This window comes from Anomalospiza imberbis, chromosome 8 (assembly GCF_031753505.1).
Source record: "Anomalospiza imberbis isolate Cuckoo-Finch-1a 21T00152 chromosome 8, ASM3175350v1, whole genome shotgun sequence".
Lineage (NCBI taxonomy): Eukaryota > Metazoa > Chordata > Aves > Passeriformes > Viduidae > Anomalospiza > Anomalospiza imberbis.
Genome location: NC_089688.1, coordinates 8,530,178 through 8,545,197, shown reverse-complemented (window position 1 = coordinate 8,545,197; position 15,020 = coordinate 8,530,178). Strand labels below are relative to the sequence as shown.

General features: G+C 42.2%; 1 long non-coding RNA gene across 2 annotated transcripts; it reads right to left on the bottom strand.

Annotated features, from left to right (window-relative positions):
* Positions 1-103: 103 nt before the first annotated feature.
* Positions 104-14,274, bottom strand: LOC137477876 (uncharacterized). 2 transcript variants are annotated; one of them, XR_011001245.1, is made up of 2 exons: positions 12,403-14,274; positions 104-2,320 (listed from the first exon to the last, which is right to left on the bottom strand). It is a non-coding gene; the product is annotated as an uncharacterized lncRNA (long non-coding RNA). The 2 variants fall into 2 exon arrangements; XR_011001246.1 differs by lacking the exon at positions 12,403-14,274 and adding an exon at positions 3,552-12,393.
* Positions 14,275-15,020: the final 746 nt, after the last annotated feature.

The window sequence follows — 15,020 nt, the reverse complement described above, 5'->3', positions numbered from 1 at the left end:
CCACTGTTTCATGCCAGCCAGGTGCAAAGGCAGCTTAGCTACTGAGGTATCAAACAAATGTTCTAATAAAGAAGTTCTGGACAGCAGCACCGCTCCTATTTGAGTTTAATTTGCTCCTGCTTTTTTTATTACTAGATTATTCCAAAATCATAAAATATAAATTTTTAAATACTTTTGTGATTTTAACTACTGTTTATATTTAAAATTTGTTGGAATCCAAAGAGGCGAGGATTGGATAGTTTATTTTTTATACTGTTTTGATTCAAATTAGGTCGTTGAACTATTTCTCAGTTCTAAAACTCCCGTGGCCCATGTACTGTAACCTGCTAGACCATAACGCTTTGTAGTTCCAAGAGCATGCAGACCCATAAACACACAAAGCCATTGAGGGTATGTTACACACTAAAGGAATAGTGACTGTAAAAAGTTGTGCCCTGTTTAAAATGCAAGTGAAATAAAGACAGAAAAAAACCCCAAACCATTTAAAAAACACTCACTCGCAGGGTAGTTTACACTTCTGATAAGCAAAAACTTTGAAATGCTGTTTTAATTTGTTTCAAGGAAGAACTCAAGGTGTGTTTTATAATGTTGAATATAAAAAATTTGGATGCTTTAGGGGGAATAATTTTAAAGAAGCTAAAACACCAATGGGGATTAATGTTTCCAGCTGACATAATCTTTCTATTTCATCCTTCTGTAGTATGACAGAGTTGAAATGCATACAACACAAAGCCTTAAATTGCTGATATAGCTAAGATTTTGTTCAGTCTGAGGTCTAGTTCACAGCAAAGCATTGTGTTTGAGGACTTAAGTGGAACAAAGAATCCCAGAAAATACATGACTTTTTAAATGATTTTTTTCTTGCACTCACTATTCAGACCAACAGAATTGATTATTAAGTATTTTTATTAAGGTGGTCTTGAATATTTGCAGACTGTTCTGCGATCTGCTTCGTTGACATTTTTAAATATACCTGTATAGGTAGTTACATCATGTTACTCCATTGAATTTGTAAAACTTGAAGCCATAAAAATATTAGTTCTATGTAAAGGGGGAAATAACAGGAAATCTAACCTGCTTTTAGATCTTGTGTTATCTCCGTGTATAAAGTTAAGAACTTGTGCTTTTGTATCAGTGCCAGCTGTAAATTTTTTACATACAGTGGCTGCCTTCTATGTCTTCCTATTTTTGATAATGCAGATTGTTGGGAATTCTGTAAGGAAGTAACTGATTAACGGCAAAAATCTTACGTTGGTCATATTTTTTGCATTTTCTCTCATCACCTTCTAAAACTTAGTGTATCAGTGTAACTTAGAAAAGTTTTTGAGGTTGTGTTCCCCTTCTTCAAAAAACCCCCAAAACAGTATTGAGAGAGAGGGAAAAGGTGTATGTAAATGATCTGCATGAGGAGAAAATTATTAAATATTTGGCCCATCTAGTTTTTGGATTTTAGAGATTTTCACATCTATAATGAGATTTCAAATTGATTATGTAGTTTCATGTGGAGAGATGGCAAGAGAAAAGAAGATGCAAATGTGATGATAGGGGAAAGCAGGGACAACTACCTTTCTTTGTTACACTGGTAATTATTTGGGAATTGATTTACCTCAGTGTTTAACAGTTTTTTTTTTAATGTAACTAATTGTCAAGCACTGACAAATGCAGATTTTTTTTTTTTGAGGGTGGGGGGAGAAATCACCCTGTGAACTGCAGTGCATTTTTGTGTGTTAGACCCTCAAATAACTCTGCATTAAAGGGTACTTGAGGTCAACTTGCAAATTAAAGTTTTAAAGTAACATTTTTTCCACTGTAAATATTTGTGTAAATACTCTCAATTGGAAATTAGAACAGTAGAGTACTTTTCTGAATCCAATCCTATTTTTATTTTATACAGTATTTCTCAGCTGTGATCTTTGGAGCAAAAGCCAACGGCAGGAAAAATAGTTTGTACCAGTTTCATGAAGTATGTCTTTGGGTTTTTGTAAATAATTTTAACTCAAATAAAATTGCTACTTTCAATACATATCTTGTCTTTTAACATGCAATAAAACACTCCTCTGAGTGATTGCAGAAGGAAGGCAGTGTCAGGTAAATTGTTAAAAGAAGAAATGAAAAAAAAGATGAAAAAAATTATCAAGGAGAATTCTGAACATAGTGCTTTGCTTTTTACCTGTGTGTTGGGACAACAAAATACAGTGCCTGGACCTGAGGCTGTGGTCAGTCAAACCAGCCAAGGCTGGAAATTTTCTGGAGTTGATGTATTGTGATGCATTTTGGAGCTCTCTGCACAAGTTGATCTTTCAGTAACAAGTCTGGAGAGCTCTAGTCAGAATACCAAAAATGTGATAGAGCACAGGAAAAATGGCACAGTTCTTATGGTGAGACTTTTCACATCCTGGGGGGGTGTTAATGGCTTTCTTAAGTGAAAAGGGAGGAAATCACCATGACTGTTGCTCTGTTTCGTGATTAACATGAGTGATGCTTTAATTTCAGGATGGATTTTTTCCCATGGATTTTTCCTTGATTGGCACAACTAGCTATGGGTACAATATGCAATAATTCATGAGCTGTAACGCTAGTTGATTGTGATGTGCCATCTCACTGCTACTTTGAACAAGCAGCAGCGTAACGTAGCATTTTCTGTGCTGTGAGGGAACGGTACTGGAGTTTGAAATGTGGAACAGTGTGTTACTAGTGTGTGGTACTGTAAGAGCCAAATGCAGCTTTATGTAATCAAATGTTTTTAAAAAATCTGGTAAGAGTATTTCCTCTTCTTTTGTTGGTAGTTACGTAAGGAAGCTCTGTGTGTGAATGCTTAGGGGTGACATCAGCATTTTCAGATTAACAGGATAATTGTGACGCTTCTGCAGAAGATTTAGGAGTCACAGCCTTTCTCATAAATTATTTCCCTTTCAATCTGTTTTGAAATGCTTGATTTGCATCAGAGGAAGTGATGTGGTCTGATATGTATGGCACTGATTTATCTCTGTTTCCTTTCTGGGCATCACTAAGCAGAAGCCAGAGTATACTTGCTTAGCTGGGGCTATAACCAAGCAAGCCCACAGAGCTTTTCCTGTAAAGTTTCTTTTCATGAATGTGGTACTTTCCTTGTTTAAAAGGCATTGAAAACAAAAAATGTGAATTTGAGTTCAAAAGATAAAGAGGATTTGGGTAACTGCCATTCTTCTGCATCAAGCCTGCCTTTATTGGATGGCCTGTTAATTGGGTTTTTGAAGATAATGAGATAGGAATTTACCCTGAATTCCAGTAGCCTAGTGTTTTCAAAACCAGGCCACTGTAGTTTTTGATACTGCTGCATCTCTTCCTTTGTGTAATATATTAATTTGTCTTTGGAAAAAGGACACTGCTGGGTTCTTTCAGCTGTGTGGAACAGAAACCTTTCATACATACTCTTTTTTACTTGCCCTAAAGGTCCCCTATTTAACGGATTGTAATTTATTAAGACACTTGCAGCATCAGTGGGTTCAGATAGTCTTACTGTAAATAAAAATGAAACCATTATAAATAATGCAACTGCTAGAAGTCCTTACCCAGGGGTAGATTAGTTTAGTAATGCCACAGGATCTTTATTCCAGCTGTGCAAACTGAACTGAATTTGCAGCTATAGGTTGTGGCCCAGGTAGCCATGCTTGGTGTGTGACAGCAGTGCTCTGGTGATGCACAGGGGGCTCTAAGGAGCCCTGGGGGCTGGAAGGAGCCCTGGGGACAGCAGCCTTGCTGGGAGCAAAGGGAGCTGCTCTGGAGAGAGCCTGACATCTGAGAGGCAGACGTGTCACATCTGTCACCTACTGTCTTCAGATTTATCTCCACATCTCCTAACCTGCAACTTGAACTTCAGTTCATCACTTTGGAGAAGTAAACGCCAAAGACTTTCTCTCCATGTGTGGAAAGCCACATTGGTAAATAATGAAGACTTGTGCAGGTAGTAGTACCTATTTCCAGAATTCTGATCTGTCTTAGGTGGACCTAAGTTACTTAAAGGAAGGTTCATTGAACTTCTGCAGAGTAAAATCAGGTGGTATCTAAAAGGGGACTCTGCTTAGAGTAAAAGAAAGAATAACAGGAATTGTATTAGATACACTGCTTAGTGTAGGAATCTTTTAAATTTCCTGTATTATAACAGAAGATTCAGTTGTGTCTCTGCATTTAGTTTTTTAAGGTGGGGAGGAAGAATGTTAAGCTGGGGTGTGAAGTGGCTGAAATGATGTCATTCCAGCTGTAAAGCTGACCCTGTGATTATGTCCTAGAAGGACAGTTATTTTGTTTCTCGCTGTTTCCAGTACATAAGGCATGAAAACCAAGGTGAAAGGCATTACTGCAGAAGTTTGAAGTGAGAAAGGGAAGGAAGGAGTTGATTTTGTCACATGGTACCATTCAGGAGCCTTGCACACACCTTACCTGTGGGAATGATGTCAAAGTTGTGGAACTGTAGTGTTTTATTCATGGATGTTTTGTTGGCCTCTTACCCCAAACATGTGTCTCTTGAAAGCATTTCTGGGGCAGAAAGTTTCAAAATATCCAGGCAGAGTTGTTTTCTGATCCACTGTTAAATTTATAGTCTGAATTGAATTGAAGTACAAACCATAAGGAAGTCTTGGATTAAGATCACTTTGTGTCACAGCTCTGTGTAGAGGCGTGAATTTGGGTTCAAAAGCTTGATATTCAGGTTACTGAGCCTTAAAAAGGAGTTCAGTAATGTGTTGTATAAAACTGCTGTGTAACATCTGGTATCATTTTGCTGGCTCACATTTTAAATTTTGTCTTCATTTGACAAGGAATTTTAAAGCAAAGCTATCTTAACCAAATTAAAAATATCTAGGCTGAAGTGCTATAATGAAATTGTACTTTAGCAGCAGAAATTGAACATTGTAAATTAAATAGAAGTGATGCAATTATTGTTTGTATTCTCTTCTGCCCTATTTTTAAAACCTAGCTATAAATTTCTAATAAGGAAATTATTTTTCTTGGTGGAAAAATCCGATTGTAGTTTGTGTGCTGAGTATATTCATGCATCTGAAACATCCAGTTTCAGAATGGAGCTTCATATTGCAAAACAATGGTATTTTGTGATACCTTAGATTACAGTGAGAGCTTTACTGAGGCTTTTGTGAGAAAATATTTGTAGCAATTTTAGCCCAGATAATCATACATGTTCCCTCTTGTTTAATATAGGTTCTCATGGTTATTTAAGTATAATTTCAAATGTGAGACAAAAGCAAACACACAGGACTTCAAGTAATTTAAGTATCCCTGTAGAATATAAATTGAAATTACAGGAGAAAAACAGTAATCTAGAATGATTTTTTTAGTCTATTATAGATCCAGTCTAGGACTATAAACCCCCCACCCCCAAAACTTAAAATCATTCTGTTGAGAGAACTAAATTTTGATGCTCCTCACAATAAGAGACAAATATACATCTATCCAGGTGTTGTTATACAATGTTAAGAGGTTTATACAAAGATGAATTGTATATTAATTTTATGTAGTACTTGTGATTAGCCTTCAAAAGTTCTCAGGAGAACTGGTTTGTGCTCTTCGATACATGATAGAGCTTCAGCTTTTTTTATATCTGAAAATACCATAGGATCAGTGTGCTTTGGTTTCTGAACTTTGCTACCTGGGGACCAAGTGAAGCAGCTCTTGAACCACAAGTGTCTACACAATCCCATCCTTCTCTGCAGATTTTACCTGGTCACCATTTTCAAAATGCTCAATTCAAAGCCTGCTAAGCTCAGTCAGTTCTGCATTGTGGTGATGGTCTTTAAAGCTGAGCTCAGTCTGTACCTTTTTCTGACGAGAAAACCTCAGCAAATGCTGAGTTCTGAGCAGGACCCAAAGGGCTCTTGCGTCAACGAGACCCAGGGAGCGGGGGCACGGTGCCAAACCCATGGCAAGGGGCTGGCGTGTGCACAAGGGCTTTGCTCAGGTCACTGGAGCGGCCGCCTCGGGCTCTGGCTGTTCACAAACGGCTCGAGCTGTTCACAGAGGAGGAGTCTGAACTGGAAGGGGAGGGTACCTGCTCAGGCTGTTTCTGCACCAGATCTTGCTGATACCAGAACTCCCCCATGTTTCCCAGGCTAATTTCAAAATTAGCCTGTGTGCTGAGCCATTGTGAGCCTCATTGCAGTGAGAGCAGCACATGGCACCATTGCAATGCACTTTCTCTGGGTCTAAGCAAGAAAACATGCATTAAAATTCCAGAAATTACAGAGTCAAAGGCCAGAAGGAGTTTCTATGCGCCCAGATTTCACTAAGTACTGTCATATGTGAGATTCTACTTAGACTTTGCCAGTGTGTGGTTTGATTTCCCAAACCTCTTCGAGAGGTAGAGGTCGTCTTCCTTTCAAACAGAATTTTAGGCATATGCAAGACAAAGATATCTGAAAGAGCAGGACCCTTCAGTACAGTGTAGTCACTGTTTTAATTGATGAAGTTTCTACAACACCAGTAAATGTCTTAATTATTTCAGGAGCATATGGAATTTTTGATGTCCTGGAGATAAATTAAGAATTGTAAACATTCATACTTGTAAAGGCAATGATGTTTCAGTGATGCCATGCCAAAAAGTTGTCATCTGCCTGTGACCAACAATGGGGAAGGGAAGTAAATACCCTTGGTTAACAGACTTACCCTGGAGATGAAGTCAGAGCCACAGAGGTCTGATGGGATGAAGAATAACCATCATGCAAGTTATGATATCAGAAGCTGATCAACAACTGGGCCTGGTGTGTGGTTGCACAGCACTGCCTGTTCTGAAGCCTCAAGTATTTCTTGGAAGAGCCAGGTGCTGCTGAAGGCTCTGAGGGTCTCCAGATGGGTGAGCAATTAGCCCATGAGTGTCGTGCTTCCCAAATCATGTTCCAGGAGTACTGCATGCTCTCTGTGATTAGTTGCAAAACATATCACCTACAAGCTGGTGCCTTGGAGATGCCATACATTGCTGAACCAGAAGGAACTTCTTGCAGCATTGAAAACTTGGCAGGATAAGCTGAGGTCAGTGTTCTGCTCAAGGTTTGGCAGTATACAGGGTAACATCTGCAAACTTTATCTCTCATGAAGTTGTTGTCCAGATCAACACTGGCATGTTGCTGCCAGGTGCCTTCCTTGGAAGCTGCTTTGCTTTCTTCATTGAATGCAAATGAAAATTGTACATCCCCAGTAAATTTCTTTACATCATTCTCTATTCATCTTCCCCTCTCTCATTTCAATATCACTGCTGAAATAAGATTTTATAAGAGAAGAGTTCTTTGCAGGAGTACCTGAGAGTTGTTCTTTTGCACCACGAAGGAATTGATTCTAGAATTTCTCTTCTACTCTGGAAGCTGGAGGGGGGACAGGAGGGGATGTGAACCATCCTGGTCTAAAGTGGCTCTTAAATTGCTACTGTTTCAGAATGTTGAAGTCTGCTTCCATCAGTCTAAGGTCCAGACTGCATCATGGCACATGGTTTATTGCCCACTTTTGCAGTGCCAGTTCCACAGAAACACTGAGCACACATGAAGTTTGGAATCCTGAATTTTCACACCACAGTAAGAATCAGCACTGACTATTGCACTGTGTAGAAGTAGAAAATAGGAGATTCACTCGTGAGTAAACTCACCTGCCATGATGTCCAGTTATAAGAACAGATACTAGAGTAGAACTGGTTAATTGAGATGTTGTGAAAGGTGTGAAACTCTCAATCTTTTGATGTCAGTGTTTCAGAACAACCATCATAAGCATCAAATTCCAAGGAACAATAGGAAGATTACAGGTATTTGCTCTTTTTACTTTCATGAGGAGCAAACCAGGAGGTACATAAACCTTAACAACACAGCTTCAAATCTGTCTTGCCAAAACAAGCTCAACATCCTGAGCTCAAGAGTGACAAGTATTCCATTAGCACGTTCATGCTGATTCCTTCATCTTTGTAGAAACACAGTAGCTGCTGAAGGCATGTTGTGCCCCTGCTTCCTCTGATCACCTCTGCAGCTGGCAATAACCCCCAGGAATTATCTTGTGGAACTTCTGTGGCTCTCAAAACACTTGAAGGGTTGTTCTGGAGTCCTGTCTCTGTAATGCTCTGCCAGTGGCAGTGGGGGAGAGCTGAGCTCTGCCTGCTGTGCATGTGTGGGCAGAGGAGGTGTGTTTCTGTGCTGGGCTCCAGAGTGCTTTGTTTATGCAAGGAGCTCTGTAAATGCACCTGTAGCCTTTCAAGGGGGATGCAGCACAGGCAGAGCAGAGTTTCCTGATACTCTGAAGCTGCAGTATTGGTTTATGCTGTCCTGGTCACACTGGCTGGGAATTGCTCATGTTACTGTATAACAGGTACCACTGTGGTCAGACTGCAGGAGTGTTCAAAGGAGATCTTCTGAACATATGGATTGGTGGTAATAATGTGGGATTTGGGATGGCAATGTGAGGCTCTATGAAAGGTAAGTGATAAGGTGTTAAATTGTGTCCTGCATGGGGGTAAATGGATTATCTATGAGAAAATGATAATAATATGAGAAAAGCCACCACACCTGCTAGAGTAAACAAGTGACTTTATAAAAGAGATGATCCATGAATGATATATTTAGTGCTTCCTTGCAGCACTTCTGCTTAAACACAGGATTTACGAAGGAGACATCCCCACCAGTGTCTGCCAAACAGAGCTCTGCTCTTACTGTTTGTCACTGTTTGCAGAGGATCTCAAGACAGAGCACACTGTTTGAAAATAGACTTCTTGGAAATTTGGTGGAGGGAGAAGTGTCAAGGAGGTGTCCTGTCAAAGCAAGAACTGTGTAGGTATCAAAAGAGCTATCAATCACTATCAGGGCCAACTGGTGTGGACCAAGAGCCCTGAAGCAACCCAGTGAGTGACTGGTTTATAACCTGTCACTTGCAGTGGGAGCTAGAGGAAAGACTGTGCCTTTTGAAAGAGCTTCAGAAACAGTCCTACTAACCACAGGCTAGCAAGTTTAACCTCCTTCCAAAAGAAAATGCTGAAAGTTACACACTGTGATAAAACACAGCTGGTGAGGTACTTGGCTAAATACTGGGGGGAACAAGAGAAACTGTAAGGATTGCTCTTAAAACTCCAGAGGAGCTTATAAGTAAATAGGCGGGTGTGACAAAGTTAATATAAAACCATGCAAATGTTTGTTGGGAGAAACTCTGGAGATCACCTAGTCCAGACTCTGGCTGTGCCCTGTCTTGATAACATCTAATGGTGGAGATTGTATCGCCTCTCTTGGTAATCCACACCAGGGCTATGCTTCTCTCCTAGGGAAAAAAAAAAAAAATAGGATGTACTTGTCAAGAAAGCAAAAAAGAAAAGGCCTACAAACAAACAAAAAACTAAACCCAACAAAAGAACCAGATTTTTCACTAAAGCTTCCTCAAGCCCCTAATCTGTGGAGACAGAAAAAGTCTTCTATTTGACTGATACACTCCCTTCAAGGGTTTAAAAGCGAAGAGCTGAGCAGAAATAGCAGTCTCATCTCTGCAGGAAAGGAGGACTCTGCTGAGTTACCACGGCCGTGCCGCGCAGTTGCTTGGATTCAAGACTGCCCTGACAAGAGGAGGGGCTGGCTGGGAGGGCTGGGAAATGCACCCTCAGCACTCTGCGGTTTTGGGTGTTTGTGGTCCGATACAAATCTGAGTGCCCAGAGCTGCACAGGCTGTGGGCAATGACGGCCTGATTGGAAGCCGTTCTCCCTGATTGCACGGGAGGAAAAATAGCTCTGTACTACAGCAGGTTAAACTGCAAATTAACTGTTGCCTGCGGGGGTGAGTCTAACTATTCAACAAAGGGCAGAACGACATTTGTAACATTAGGTAATTAGGAAACAAATAGAAGAAGAAAACAAGAACCACCTTTGTATCACAGGATGCATCCCTGATGTTGCCTTGTTCAGAACTCAGCATGGATTTTAGGCAATAGCAAGGGGCAGATACTTTATCTTCTTTTTTTCCTGCTTTATACCCTGATTCATCAGCAACATGGAATAGCCAGAAGAGGTTAAATAGTCCAGAATTCTTCAGCATGAAGAAGTAATGACTGGAGATACATGACTGGCAACAGTAACAACAAAAAAAATCAAGATGTAGAAAACGTGAATAGAAATTGACTGCTTCTCCCAGTGCTCTCCTTTGTTCTTGTAACAGGGAGCTCAGTGCAATTACCAGGTAATGAAATTTGAAATAAGCAAAAGGAAGTACACTTTAACACAGAATTCAACTGTGGGACTTGCTGCCCCACGGTCCTGGGAACGGTTTGCTTGGAATGTTTTGCTGCTGAGCAGTAGCCTTTGCACGCCAGGCAGCTCAAGTGCACAGCAATGCATGAGAGAGCAGAATCAGCTCTCTGGTTTCTGCAAGAGCTCGTCTCTCCTTTCAAATTTTGCCCCAGGCCCCCCTGGCTGTGCCTTTCCTTGGTGGCAGTGCCATGTGTGTTCTGCAGTGTGCACATGCAGCACGAGCAGCTTTGTTGCAGCTTAATTCCCCAGTTACCCGGCAGTGTCCCAGACACCGCCTCAGGATTAGCTGGGTTTAAAGAGTCATGTCCCTGGCTGACAATCCTGGAAAGGCAAACTGGCAAGGCCCTGGCTCCCTCCATGGGGCAGGGAGAGGGTTTCCACCCCTCTGCCTGGGTGGGAGCATGGGTCTTTTCCCATTTCTTCCATACTTTTGGGATGTATTTTCCCGAGCTCACCATATGCCTTTTTATCCCCTTCCTGCTTCTTTTCTAGCTCTAATTTCCCTTCACCTGTCTGCCTTCTCCCAGCCTCCACATGCCTATTACTCCTTGTATAAATAATTTGTATTCTTTTCAAAAATAATCCAAGTCCCCTCTGAATAATCTGCTACACTCAGATTGTGTTTCCAAAAATACTAAACAAATGCCACAGACAGACAGACGTGCCTTGGCAGCAAACCTTGCTCCCACTTTGACCCTGGCTGGGGATGGCCTCACTGCAGTGGTCAGGTGTACGCCCTAGAGCAGTGCAGGTGTCACGAATCCAGGCTGCTGTGGACCCTCCTTAGCCAGCCCTTCTGCTGCTCCCCCCTGGGTGCACCAGGCGTGCCCTTCGGGGGAGCTCAGCTCTTTCCTCAGTGCTGCTCTCCCCGCGGCAGCCGCGGTGACAGGGAGGGATGTGAGATGGATGTGCAGCCCCGGGGCAGCGAGGGGCAGCCGCCAGGAGCCGGGCTCAGGGCCCTCCGAATGCTGACAACAGCAGTTCACATCCCCAAATGTGTCACCTCTGAGCTCAACCCCTGCACGGCCACACGCCGCTTGTTCCGAGTCCATCCGAGGGTGTGGGAGGGCTCTGGCGCGGTTAGGAAAGCCAGCCTTCTTAATTGCACATGAAAGTGACCCAAATTCAAGGAGCTGCCGACAGAAATGTATACTGCTGTGCTCCACGGCCAGCTCTGGGTTAATTATTAAGGAGTGCTATTTTTAGTAAGCGTTTGCAATAGATTCTGTGTGTCTGAAACCTTGTTCCCGTGGAAGTTCATCACAATATCATGTATTTCATTAATTTTAACCTTTATTCTATGCAATTAGTAGAAATGTTTCTAAAAATCTCTGATTTTTTCCTGCCCTCTTCCCACTGGGAAGGCTAAACAATGGTGTGAGTTCTAGGCATGCTTTCTAACATCACAGAAATGCGAGTTTGGCTAAGCTACAAATATAAATCTTTAGAAGGCAGGAGGCAGGAAGAGTTGGTTTACAACAAGATGGAGACTCTCAAAGTATAAATGTCTAAAGTTAAATTCAACAAATAATCTGCTATTCTGCCAATAAGAAATACACACTTTTAAAAGCAAATTGAAAAAATAATTGCTTGCAATCTTTCCTACAAAAGAGAGAAAAATCCTTAAGCAGCTCTTAGTATAATTTGCCTAAATTCATACACTGATTTACATGTAAAAGTACATTGCCATGACAACTTTTAAATCTTGCTAAATTCTAACTACTTTCTAAATTCTTACTACTACTATTTTTTTTCTTGCTCTACTTTCTAAAGTGACCTGTAGTCTGGGATCTCCTCCACACACAAGGACCTTAAATCCTTCATCTGTAACTCTGAGTGCACTTTGCGTACTGCTGTTAAAACAGAATAGTTTTAAAGCTTGTTACCCTCAAAATCTTGTTAATCAAGAAACAAAACATATTATGTATATGTATATACACAAAGCCAAAAATTAATTGTTAGTATGGCTGAAATCTTTACTTTAAAAATCATTATTAGTCTAGACATAATTATTACAGAAAAAAAATACTTCTATACAGAAAGAATTGCAATAACAACAATAATAATAATAATAATGGCAACAATACAGCTAAGTCTCTTATGCTCACAGTTCCAGCTTCTTGCCCCTTTCCTGGTGTTGCACTCACCCTACCACTTCTCAGGGTCCTCATGTTGCTGCCTTCAGTGTGGTGATAGAGGTGCTAAGGCTGGTCACCAGCACATGAGGTCTTTTGGCTAGGAGAGATGTGATGATAACTGCATCTTTCTCACTCCAGGATCCACTTGGGGTCTGTTTATGTTTGCCAACAACCCTTCACACCTTGCTGCTTCATCACTGGCTTGCAACCCACATGATATCCAAATTTGCTGATGTATCTTGCATATGGTGGAAACTTGTTCTGTTATGCATGAAAAGGTGGTTTTGTCTAACTCTAGGTCTGTGTTTTTAAAGATAAAAAATGGTTGTTTGTAGCTATGGGGCTTCCAGTGGGAAGCCCATGCCTTATCCTTTGCCATCTTATTACTGTACTCCTCTCCACTGCATCCTGTGCCTCCTCCTCTCAAGGCCTCAGCTACCACTCCAGGTCTGTGTTTTGTCCGTGTGACATCATTTATGTTGGTTGTATCTTCTTCTGCACAGAACAGTGACCTGTCAGTCCTGCCTGTGCACAACTACAGTGCTACCATACAAGGATAAGCAAAAGTAAAACCAAGTCATCCATGACCGTGTGGTCAGAAGAAAAAATGCTGTTACAGCTAAGCCAAAAGAAAACCTTCAGGTCGGTCAGCAAATGTTCTGCCAAAGCAGGCAGGGCATGACTCTGTGCTGAGGCCTCAGAGCAAAGCACGTGGGCTGTCCCCAGTACTGGCAGAACCTGACACAGGGCTACAGGCCACCAGCAGGCCACTGTCACATCAGCAGGATGCACCAAGTGCTGCTGCAATTCTGCTGTGTCACATTCCAGCTCCAGCTGCAGCAGTGCTTGACATAAATAAGGTACAGGCGTGGAGCAACAACATCTGGGATCTTAATTACTGCTCCTACAATAAAAGAACCCAGCCTGGCATTTTGGTCTTGCTCCAAGCTGTTGGGGCAGATGCTTGAGTGGGAAAATAGCAGCCTGTTCAATCCAGGCAAGTGAGAAGAGTGCATGTTATTAAAATAGAAGGCAAAATGAGGCAATTCCTCTGCCTGTCAAATAACTGGGTAAATCTTCTCAAAGTCTTTGCTCTATGTGCTTTTTTAGATTTGGTTATCTCTGTCCTGTGACAGTAAAATATTCTTGGCAGTGGAAATGCTGCTCTTATAAGTACCAAGTGCCAAGCTTTTAAAAATGAGTACAATGTAGAGAACATGCTTTTTTTTTTATAAAAAAGTTGTTGAGACAGCCCAAGTTTCAGACAGGCTTTTAAAAAATAAATAATACTTTGTCTGTTTTCAGGAGCTATGCCTGGTTTTCACTGGAAGCACCATGAGGCTGGGAATCTCTCTGCAGCTACAGCTGTACTCTGTATCCAAGGGTGGGGAGCAGTATTCCTGGTGTGCCTCCAGCCAGGAGGCGCCGAGGCACAGCTTGGCAGGCAGAACATGGTGGTTCGTGCTTGGCCAGAGGCCTCTCCAACGATTTGGACCGAGTGTCCTTTCATGTTCCCCACCCTGGGGCACTACAGAAAATCTGTCCAAGTTAATGAAAGGCAGGCTGCACAAGCTGAAGCTTCATTAAACCTGCAGCATGGCTGCTAAGCCCATGCTTTAGTTTAATTCACAAATGGGATTGAGTCAAGTGTTTACCAGCTCTGCCTGACCCCAATCCCCAAAGGCTCGCTGTGTTTGAGCTCTGAGCTTAAACATCTCTGCAATCCTGCTTCTAGGCCAGGCTGGAAAATGAGGACACTCATGTTTCCCTGTGGCAATGGCCAGACCCCTACATGAGGTGAGAGCTCACGGCTGGCCTGTGCCCTGCTTTCAGCTTTCAGCTGGGATGGAGTTCATTTCTTCTTTCTGGCTGTTACAGTGCTGTGTTTTGGGTTTTGCTAAGTTGTGTTTATCTTAAGTCAGTGAATTTTTACCTTTTTTTTTTTTTTTTTTTTTTTTTTTTTTTTTTTTTTTGTGTCATGCTCTACCAGTAAGGAGATGCACAAAAGGCATTGGGAGGGAGCATATCTGGGATGGATGACCTGAACTGGCCAAAGGGATATTCCGCACTGGAGAATATCACTCCTGGGGGAGTTACCCAGAGTTACCCAGCAATGGGACCAGTCTGGGTTTAGGAAGGGGGGTGTTCTAGCATTGGTCAGTGGGTGGTGAGCAGCTGAATTGTGCATCGCTTGTTTGTTTCCTTTTTATTATCGTAATTACAATCATTTCTTGTCATTTCCGTATTTTACTTTGTTCTCGACTATTAAACTGTTCTTATCACAGCCTAGAGTTTTACTTTGCTTCTCGTCCCCATCCCAGCGGGGTGAGGGGGAGTGAGCCGCCGCCTGGTGCTTTATTTCCAGCCGGGTTTAACCCAGGGCAGCGCGGGCCCCTCGCCCCTCTCTGGCTGCCGGCTTCCTGCGGCAGATGGGGCGGGCGGGAGGAAGCCACCCTCGCTCCTCCCTTCCCCTCGGAAGAGGGATGGAGCCCAGCGACCCGTCCGGGAGAGATGGAAGGGGATGTGCCAAATGTAGAATTTAGGTTGGTTCGTGGCCGTCTCTCCCCTGGGTACGACTCTGGGAGTTGGGGGGATGTTACCCCAGAGGCTGAGCTGCTGCCCGAGCCCTGGGGGA